The sequence below is a fragment of the Marmota marmota genome, unplaced genomic scaffold (genome assembly GCF_001458135.2).
Source record: "Marmota marmota marmota unplaced genomic scaffold, marMar, whole genome shotgun sequence".
NCBI classification, from domain to species: Eukaryota; Metazoa; Chordata; class Mammalia; order Rodentia; family Sciuridae; genus Marmota; species Marmota marmota.
In genome coordinates, this window is record NW_026000026.1 from 17,727,427 (window position 1) to 17,737,649 (window position 10,223).

The 10,223-nt window shown below is 36.6% G+C and overlaps 1 protein-coding gene across 5 annotated transcripts in view; it reads left to right on the forward strand.

Moving 5' to 3' along the window:
• Nucleotides 1-10,223, forward strand: part of Zhx3 (zinc fingers and homeoboxes 3) — a 131,688-nt gene that overhangs the window by 114,722 nt on the left and 6,743 nt on the right. The window contains exon 1 of one of the 5 annotated variants that reach the window (XM_048810937.1): nt 8,915-8,932. The exons of the other annotated variants lie outside the window; for them this stretch is intronic. The gene's annotated coding sequence lies outside the window, so the exon portion shown is untranslated. Of the gene's footprint in view, nt 1-8,914; nt 8,933-10,223 lie in introns of those variants that run through there. 5 annotated transcript variants of the gene reach the window in all.

The following is a 10,223-nucleotide window of genomic DNA, read 5'->3' on the forward strand; positions in this document are numbered from 1 at the left end:
AGTGGGGGGAAGGGGGTTAAAAAGAGATGGTGAAATGAGGTGGACATCACTACCCTAAGTACTTGTATGAAGAAGACATGAATGGTGTGAATAAACTTTGATACAAGAAGCGATATGAAAAATTGTGCTCTATATATGTAATATGAATTATAATGCATTCTACTATCATATATAACAAATTAGAAAAAAAAATTTAAAAAATTGAGGAGGACCCAGCTAAAAAAAGGAATATTTGGGTGAATGAGAAAAGTTTAGCAAGAGATATTTCATCTCCCAAAATTGCTTTGTGGATTAAATATCAGTGTGCTTTGGTTGAAGTTTATACATTATAATGCTGGCATCTAGAGTTCAAGAATCAATAATAAGTATTTATTGAAAACTTCTAATAAGTATTTATTGAAAACTTAATATTTGTACAGCATTCTGACAGTTACTAGAGATAAAACTGAATTAAAGTTAAGACTTGGTTACTGCATACATTCAGCAAGTATGTATAGCAAATAGTTCTAATAAATGAAAGCAAAGATGCTGGAAAACAAACAAACAAAAATTTAAATCTCCCCTGATTTCATCTATCACCCATTCATCATTCAAAAGTGTATTGTTCAGTTTCTGTTTGTTTATGTAGTTTCTATAAGGCTTTTTGTTGTTGATTTCTAATTTCATTCCATTTTGATATGATAAGATGCAATGAATTCTATCATTTTTTTTTTTGCTAAGAGTTTCTTTGTAGCCTAAAATATGTTCTATTTTGAAGAAGGTTCCATGAACCACTGAGAATAATGTTATTGGATGAAATATTCTATAAATGTCTGTTAAGTTTATTTGATTTATAATATTTTTCAGGTCCAGTCTTATACTGAGTTTATAACTGGATGATCTATGTGTTGATGACAGGGGTGTGTTGAAATCACCCTGTGTTGTTATATTGGAGTCAATCTGGGACTTTCTGTTGAGTAGTTTTTTTTGTTTTATTTTATTTTTGGTACCGAAGGGATTTTACCACAGAGCTACATACCCAGCCATTTAATTTTTAAATTATTTTTATACAGGGTCTTGCTAAGTTGATAAGGGCCTCTTATAGTTGCTGAGGCTGTCTTGAACTTGCAATCCTCCTACCTCTGCCTCCTGAGCTTCTGGGATTATAGGCGTGTGCCACTGCACTGGAGTAGGATTTATTTTTAATTTCTCCTGTGTAAAATATTTAAATATTTTCTTTAGTGTCAGCTTAATAGTCATGAATTCTTTTAATTTCTGTTTATCTTGAGAGGTTTTTATTTCTCCTGATTCGGAAGGGTAGCTTTGCTGGATTTAGTGATCTTGGTTGACAGATATTTTCTTGCAGAACTTGGAACACATTGTTCCATGTCCTCCTGGATTTTGGAGTTTGTGCTGAGAAATTGGAAGTTAATTCCGATTGGCTTGCCTCAATTGTGACCTGTTGTGTTTCTTCTGAGGCTTTTAAAATTCTAACCTTGTTCTATATGTTAAGGATTTTAATTATAATGTTTCACAGAGTGGTTCTTTTTTGGATTTTGTCTATTTGGGGTTCTGAATGCATCCTGTATCTGAATTTCCATTTCATTCTTGAGGTTTGAAAATTTTTCTGTTATTATTTTCCTGAAGTGGTTATCCATTCTATTAGTCTGTTTCTTACAACCCTCTAAAATATTAGCAGTTCTTAAATTTTGTCTCTTAAGGTTGTCTCAGAGTTCTTTTATTATTCTGGTCATGGTTACTTCTTTGCTTTTAATTTTTTTTTTTGGTAGTTGTAAAGCATGCCATTATTTTGTTTATTTTTATGTGGTGCTGAGGATTGAACCCAGTGCCTCACACATGCTAGGCAAGCTCTCTGCCACTGAGCTACGGCCCCAGCCCTTTTCTTCTCTTTAATACTGTATGAATGTGCAAAGTTGGCCACTTGTCTCCCAACTCTGAGATTCTGCTTTGATCATGGTTTACTCTGTTAGACTTTCAACTGAACATTTTATTTGATATATTGTGTCTTTCTAAGATTCCTGTTTGGTTCTTTGTCAACATTTCATTTTTTCTTACTGAAATTCTCATTTATATCCTGTACTGACTTTATTTTTTTTAATATTTATTTTTTAGTTATAGTTGGACACAATACCTTTGTTTCACTTATTTATTTTTATGTGGTGCTGAGGATTGAACCCAGGGTCTTGCACATGTGAGGCAAGCGCTCTACTGCTGAGCCACAACCTCATCCCTGTACTGACTTTATTAATATATTCAGTTGGGTTTTTTTTGTATATGTGGATGTATACTCTTGAAAATCATTAATCATTTTCATGTGCTTCTTTTGAATTCTTTATCTAATTATTTCATCCACTTCAATATCTTTAGAGTCGGTTGCTGGTGAATTATGAAATTTAGGAGGCATCCTGTTATCTTGTTTTTTTCTTGTATTCCTGTGTTGAGTTTTATGCATATGTTGAGATGGGTTTCTCTTCCAGTGTTGTGTGTGGGTCCTTTTAGGACACACCCATCACTTGCAAAAGTGTCCTGGAGTCATCTAGATTGAGACCCTTCATAGGGGCAGCATTCACAGACTTTGTGTTAATTTTCTGTTTTTCTTGTAGGAGTTGAAATCCATAAATGACACCTGAGAACCCCCCACCCCCAGCCATTTCTACTTGGGGCCTGATCACTAGTTTGGGGAGTTTCTTTCTTCTAGGCTTTGTATAGCTGAAGTTTGAATGTGGTTAATTTGTGTGTGGAGCAAGATGTACTCTCTTTTGGCTGGATTTAGTTCAGCAGCAGAACTTGGGTGAGCTTGTGTCCCTGCAGATTCCCAGCACTTTACAGAAAAAGCGGAAACAGATAATAACACAACCAAAGCAGACAACATACAGCATTAAAATAAAGACCCAGTGCCTACTGTGACATCACAGCACTAACAACCACCAAAGTAGGAATGGCGGGTAGCAATTGCCAACAACAAAAACAACAAATAACCATGTGCTAGTCTGTCATGAAACAGCAGCTGTCCACTGTATTCTCCACAGTGCTAATTACTGCTACAATATGATTGTGGGGGCAGGAGTTACATAAACTAAAAATTCCCCAAAAATGGTAAAAATAAGGGAAATGAAAATGTGATAAGAAGGTAGGAGAAATTTTAATATGTTCAAAATGTGAATAGAGAGAATGTTGAAGAGATATAGCAAGTGGTGTTTATAAAGAAGGAGAAAAAATAGAGAACAAAAGAAATTGGCTGTTAGTGGGAGAAGAAAGGAGAGGAAGAGAAATGAGAGAAACAAACAAAAACCATAAACTCTAGCCCTGAAAAGACAAGGAAAAATACCTGTCACCAAAAAACCCTAAAAATGAGGAAAAAATTTATGAATATATATTAATCAAACAAGCTGTATAGCAAGAGCATCAAAAAGGGATGAGGGGGCATGATGTCTCCTAATGAAAAATGAAAGAATTGTCATACTGAGGTTGTCACACTGAAGTTGATGACAGTAGTCACTGCCTATGCCCAACTGTCCTTTCCATTTGGTCTTGGGCTTTGTACTGGGTGAGAGAGAGCAAAGGCTGGGGGTTATTAACCCCTTCCTCTTTGTATGGCTCACGAAGCTTCTGGCTGGTGTAACGTAAAACTAGAAGTTCTTGAAATAGTTCTCAGCTTTCCTTCTCACCAGTGTAAGGTAGAACAGAATGGGAAGTACTGTTGGTTGGAGTTTGTTCACACAGACCAAATTGATGCACTTCACAGGTGGGGCTGCTGCAGAGTTCTATGAGGGGAGTTCTCTTGGCTGGGCCTTAGGTCTAATCAGGTCTTAAGAGTTTTGTTGGGTAATCTCTGGAGATTAGATCAACACACCCCTAGGGCCAGGCAGATGCCAGTCTCTGATAAGAGAGTCCATTGTATCTCAGAAGCCTCCCAAGAATTACTCTCACTGGGCAGGGGAACCAGTCCTCCACACACTGCTGCTCACAAATGCGGCCTTCCCAGCCTTAGTCCCTGAGTGCATTCCTGATCCTCTTCAGCTGGTCACATAAACCACCAGACTCAAAGGAAAAGTTTGCTGCAATCCCCTCAGTTTTTCTGATTTGAATTCCCCTGGGTACAACCTCTGTGCTTATTTCACTCATGTTCTGCTAGGCCACATGGTAGATGCTTGCTGGGACAGTCTGGCAACGTTTGCTATAATTTTCAGGCTTTTGCAGCTGCAAGCTATGGCACGGCCTCCTCAAGATGGCTCCTGCCTCAGTTCTTTGCTTGCCAATTGAGAGAAACAGAGCACTTTTCAAACATCACTTCACTCTGCAGCCTCTCATTCCACTAAGTTTAGGCTGCTTTTTTGACTGACAGATTTTTTTCTATGCCAAATGTGTCCGCTGTGTTTTTCTCTGTATGTTACCCTCCACTCTGTGTTTAACCCACTCCGCTGCTGCATCCAACTTGGCTCTAATGTACACCTTCTTGTTCTTTGTTCAGTGCACCCAAATTTCTGAGTCTCTAAGAGATTCCAACTGTCTGATATTGAATTTCAGTTAATTCCCTCTTTCATCCACCTCACTGGGAATCCCTGCTCCCACTGTATCCCAAACCATGGAGCAACTGGAAATGTAGCTTTCCTCTAATCTGCCACCTTGAATCTCTGAGTTTGTTTGTTTTTTAATCAAAAATTGATAAATACTTAGCTAGGCTAATAAAAAAAAAACCTCAAAGTGACAAAATCAGAAACAAAGGAAATATTACAGTTAATGCCACAGAAATAAAAAATCATGAGACCACTATGAAAAATAATTAGCCATCAAATTGGATAACGTAGAAGGAAATAAATTCCCAGAAACATACAACTTATTAAGACTGAATCATGAAGAAATAAAAATTCTAAACTTTAACTGTAACAATATTGAATCAATAATCAACAACCTACTCCAAAAAGAGATACCAGGACCAGATGACTTCCATGAAGAATCCTACCAAACATTTAAAGAAATAACATCAATTCTTGAACTCTTCCCCAAAAAGTGAAAAGAGGGGAACACTTCCAAACTCATTTTATGAGACCAGTATTACCCTGCTATCTAAACCAGACAAAGGTAGAGAAGAAAATTTACAGACCCATATCTTTGATAAATATTGACATTAGAATTTTCAGCAAAATACTAGCAAACTACAAATCAACAGCACATTAAAAGGATTATACACCGTGACCAAGAGGGATTAATTTCCATAATGCAAAAATGGTTCAGTACATGATAATCAGTTAGTGTGTTATACCACAATACAGCATGAAGGACAAAAACCATATGATCATCTCAATTAATGTAGAAAAAGCATTTGACAGAATTCAAAACTGTTTCAAAATAAAAACATTCGTCAAACTAAGAATAAAAGGAAAATACCTCAAATAATAAAGGCCATATATGAAAAGCCTATAGTTAATGTCATATTCAGCAGTAAAAAACTGAAAGCTTTTTTCCTAAGATCAGTATCAAAGCAGGGATGACCATTCTTGTCATATTTAATTAATGTTGTACTAGAAATCTCACCCAGAGCAATTAGGCAGGAAAAAGAAATAAAAATCATCCAAATTGGAAAGGAAGAAGTAAAATTCTCTTTTTTCACAGATGACATGATCTTATCTGTAGGAAACCCTGAAAATTATACACACAAAAGCTGTTAGAATAAATGAATGCAGTGAAATTTAAGGGTACAGATTCAATCATAAGTATCAGTTGTGTTTTTGTACACGAACAGTGAAATCTAAAAATTAAATGTTTATACAGTATTTTTAAAAATAGAAAAATACTTAAGAGCAAAGTTAACCAAGGAGGCAAAGGAATTATACTGAAAAGGACAGAGCCTTGCTAAAGAAAATTAAAGAAGACCCGAGCAAATTGAAAGGCATCCTGTGTTAATGGTTTGGAAGAATTCAAATTGTTCAAATGTCCATATTACCCAAAGATACTAAAAATTCAGTGCAGTACCTATAAAAAATCTCAATGGCCTTTTTTGCAGAAACAAAAAATCCTAAAATTCCTATAGAATCTCATAGGATTTTGAATAGCCAAAAGTCTTGAGAAAGAAAAACAAAGATTGTGGCTTCATACTTCCTTATTTCAGAATATATTACAAAGTACAGAAATCGAACAATATGATACCAACATAAAGAGATATATAGACCAATGGGACAGAATATGTGGCCCAGAAATAAACCCTTAATGGGGAGATGATAGTCCGTCCCTTCAACAAATAGTTTTGGGAAAACTGGATATCCATGAGCAAAAGGATCAAACTGGACTCAGACCATGTACAAAAATTAACTCAAGTGTATTGAAGCCTTAAATGTGATACCTGAAACTACAAAATTCCAAGGAAAAAAGCTTTATGGTATTTATGGCCAAGTGTTTTCTTGGATATAATACCATAGCACAGATAACAAAAGCAAAAATAATATGGTCTTTCCCCTGAATCTCTCTTGGTGGTACAAAATCTTTACATTCATGTCAGCTCACCTTACTTGGACCTGTCCTAGAAAACAGCAGAGTTCCACACATGACTGCCTCGTTTATCAGAGTGCTCCATGAGTATCTTCTGGATGAATGGTTTTCTAGATAATTGGATCTTTGCACTTTAAATACTACTTTTAATAGATACCCCTTTAAAAATGTGTGACAAATAAGCCTAAAATTACCCCAGTTGGGTAATGTTGCTCAAAATAGCCACTGGTAAACATCCAGATGGTAGTTATATGGGTGTTCACTGTAAAATTATTTCAAATTTGTTGTACACTTGAAATTTTCCTAATAAATACTGGAGAAATAAACATCACACCAGGAGGCCATGAAACCCCTTTACAAACAATCAGAGGTTACTCAAAGGGCTCAGTGTGTAGATGGTTGAGGTTGCCAGCTCTGGAGCCGGACTGCCTAGGTTCTTATCTGGTCTCTGCTGCCTTCTAGCTGTGTGACCTTCTGGCACTTAATGCACTTCTATGAGCCTAGTCTTTTTTGACCATAAAATGGGATTCTTGGGTTTGTTGTGAGAATAAATTGAAAGGATGTGTACAAAAGCACATTCTACAGTCTAAGACTTTTGGTATGTGTCGATTGTTGCTATCATTGCCTCTACTATTAGTCCTTTGCCATTGCCTGTAATCAATGACTGACCCCTGGGAGAGTGACCAGCAGTGTCACCCTCATTGGTCTATTATTTGAATGATCATTTGGGCCTAATCAGAGACTTAATTTTGAATCTCATTGGGACTATTTCCAAAATCAAAATCATCTTCTTTTCATCCACTTTTCAGCCTTAGTAAGTAAAACGTGGGTCATGTAATTTACTTACACCTTCCCCAGGGCAACCCACTCCCATTGCAGACAGCAGTTCCGGCCCTGGGCCATGGTGCTGGTAGCACAGAGGCAAGGCCCTGCACCTGCCTACTCCTAAGTCCTGCTGGCCTCCTGGCTTCTTGGGAACCCGTGCTCTCTTACCCTGTGGTGGTTTGTCTTCCACCTAGCAAGTTGGCATCTCTCTTCCCTCTCTCCTGCCAGCCCTGATGTTCACAGCCATTGCCATCCACCTGTACCCAGGGTGGAAGTCAGTATCACCAAGGTCAGTCAGAAAGGCTCACACATAATGTCACCTGCATTGGAAACTCAGAAATGCAATGATGACCCTCTTCTACAGACCTGACTGCTGTACTTTCTGCTCTCTGCCTTTCTGTGTTCAGTGTTCCTTTAGTGGTTTTTAATAGAGTCACAGAGGGCTGGGGCTGGGGCTCAGCGGTAGTGCACTCGCCTAGCACATTCGAGGCCCTGGGTTTGATCCTCAACACCACATAAAAATAAATAAATAAAATAAAGGTAGTGTGCCCAACTACAACTAAAAAATAATTATTAAAAATATATATATAGTCAGAGTTCAGCGACCATCTCCATCATCTAATTTTAGAACATTTTTATAACCATAAGAAAAGACCTCGTAACCTTTAGAAGTCACCACCCCTTCCCCTCTCTCTTGAGCTCTCAACAGCCCCTACTCTACCTCCTGCCTCCTTGGATTTGCCACTTCAGACATTTAATGGAGGTGGGATCATACAGTGTGTGTCATTTGTGTCTGCCTTCTTTCAATAGCACAATGTTTTCAGGTTTATCCATGTTACAGCGTGTATCAAAACTTCTTTCCTTTTTGGGACTGAATAATATTCCACTGTGTGGATATATATTACATTTTATTTATCCATTCCTCAATTGATAGGCTTTGGGTTGTTTCCATTTTTACTATTACTGTGAATAATGCTATTTTGATCAAGTTTTTGTGTGGGCAAGTTTTCACTTCTCCTTTTTATATACTTAGGAGTACAATTGCTAAGTCTTAGGCAATGCAGTATTAAGTTTTTGAGAAATTGCTGCACTGTTTGCCCAGCATGGCTGCCCATTTCCCATCCCTCCCTGCGGTGCCTGAGGGTTCAGTTTCCCCGCGACCTCCATCCACTGTCATTAGGCTGCAGCCTCCTGGTGGGCGCCAGGAGGTTTCTCCTTGTGGGTTCAGTTTGCATCTTGCTGACTACTAGTGATGTTGAGCATTTTGTAATGTGCTCATTGACCATTTATAGATCTTCTTTAGAGAAATGTCTGTTCAAATCCTTTACTCATTTTTAGATTGGGTTATTACCTTTTGGTTGAGTTGTAAAAATTCTTTATATATTCTAGGTACATCTTATCAGATATGATTTTCAAAGCTTTTTCACTGTCTTGATTATTATGACCTTTGAAGCACAAGTTTTTTTTTTTTTTTAATTTTTAGGTTATAGATGGATACAATACCTTTATTTTATTTATTTTATGTGATGCTGAGAATCGATCCTGGGGCCTCATACATGTTAGGCAAGTGCTCTACCACTGAGTCACAATTGCAGCCCCGAAGCACAAGTTTTTAATTTTGGTAAAATCCAATTTGTCTTTTATCTTTTGTCACGCTTTCAGATATCCTATTGGATGGTCTTCCATGATTTGTCTAAAATGTGATTTGCTCACTAGGAACTTAACTGTATTATTCTTCGTTTCTCTGACTTGGAATTGCAAAACTTAATTTAAAATGTTTGCCTATATACAAAGGAACTTAGGAATGATATACTTTGAGCTTATAAACCATTTCTGCACATTTAACCTAAGGAAATAACTTGATAGAAGAAAAATACCCTGTATGTCCAGAGTTGTTCATTTTACGGACCCCTGACATTGGGGCAGTGGGGGTTTTGCCAGGGGGTCAGTTAAAGCCATTGTGGTGTATTCTTAGGTAGTTGCCAGTTATCATAATTATGAAGAATATGTAATGAAAATGTTTATAATTATCATGTTCTTGAGAAAAACTCAAGTGTGTGCTCCTTCTGATTAAATATCTGTATAAAATATTTGCACTGGGGCTAGGGCTCAGTGGCAGAGCGCTTGCCTGGCCCGTATAAGGTACTGGGTTCGATCCTCAGCACCACATAAAAATAAATAAATAAATAAAATAAAGGTATTGTGTCCACCTACAACTAAAAATATTTTTAAAAATATTTGGGCTGATGAAAGGGTATATATAATTATAGGTAGTTTTATAGTCTTTGTTTAATGTTGATATGTTTAACATTAAAATTAAGTGAAAAGCATGCGTAGTGACAAGTAGTTAAATCTGGGTAAATGTTTCTTTCTTTCTCACCACAACTTTTTTTTAATAGTAATTATTTTTACCATTATAGTCATCAGGGTTACATTTAGAAACAATATAAAAATAGTTTCTATGTTTGCTTGCTAAGAATTTGAATGGAGATATTTAGATTTTCTCTACATTTTATATTGAGTATTGATGATAATTTGATTTTAATATTATAATTACTATTAATCATTACAGCATTATAATTTGCTAAAAAGAAGGCAATGATGATTATGGTGATATGTTAATAGGGATCACAGAAGCACTTTTCTCGTGACATCTCATGAAATGATTATTATTACAGTAATTTTGTATATAAGTAAATCCATCCATCAGCTTTGAAATAAATTTCAAAAACAGACCAAAGATATTTTTAAGAAGCAGTAAAGATACTGCAAGAAAATAAAATGAAAAATAAAAAAGTAAAGTCAAGTCATTAGAGTAGGCACAGCCCTGTGAGAACCCGCTGTGAGCTACTGGGCTGTAAACTGGATCTTTGGATACCCTGACCTTTGGCCTCATCTGGGTGGCCCAGTCA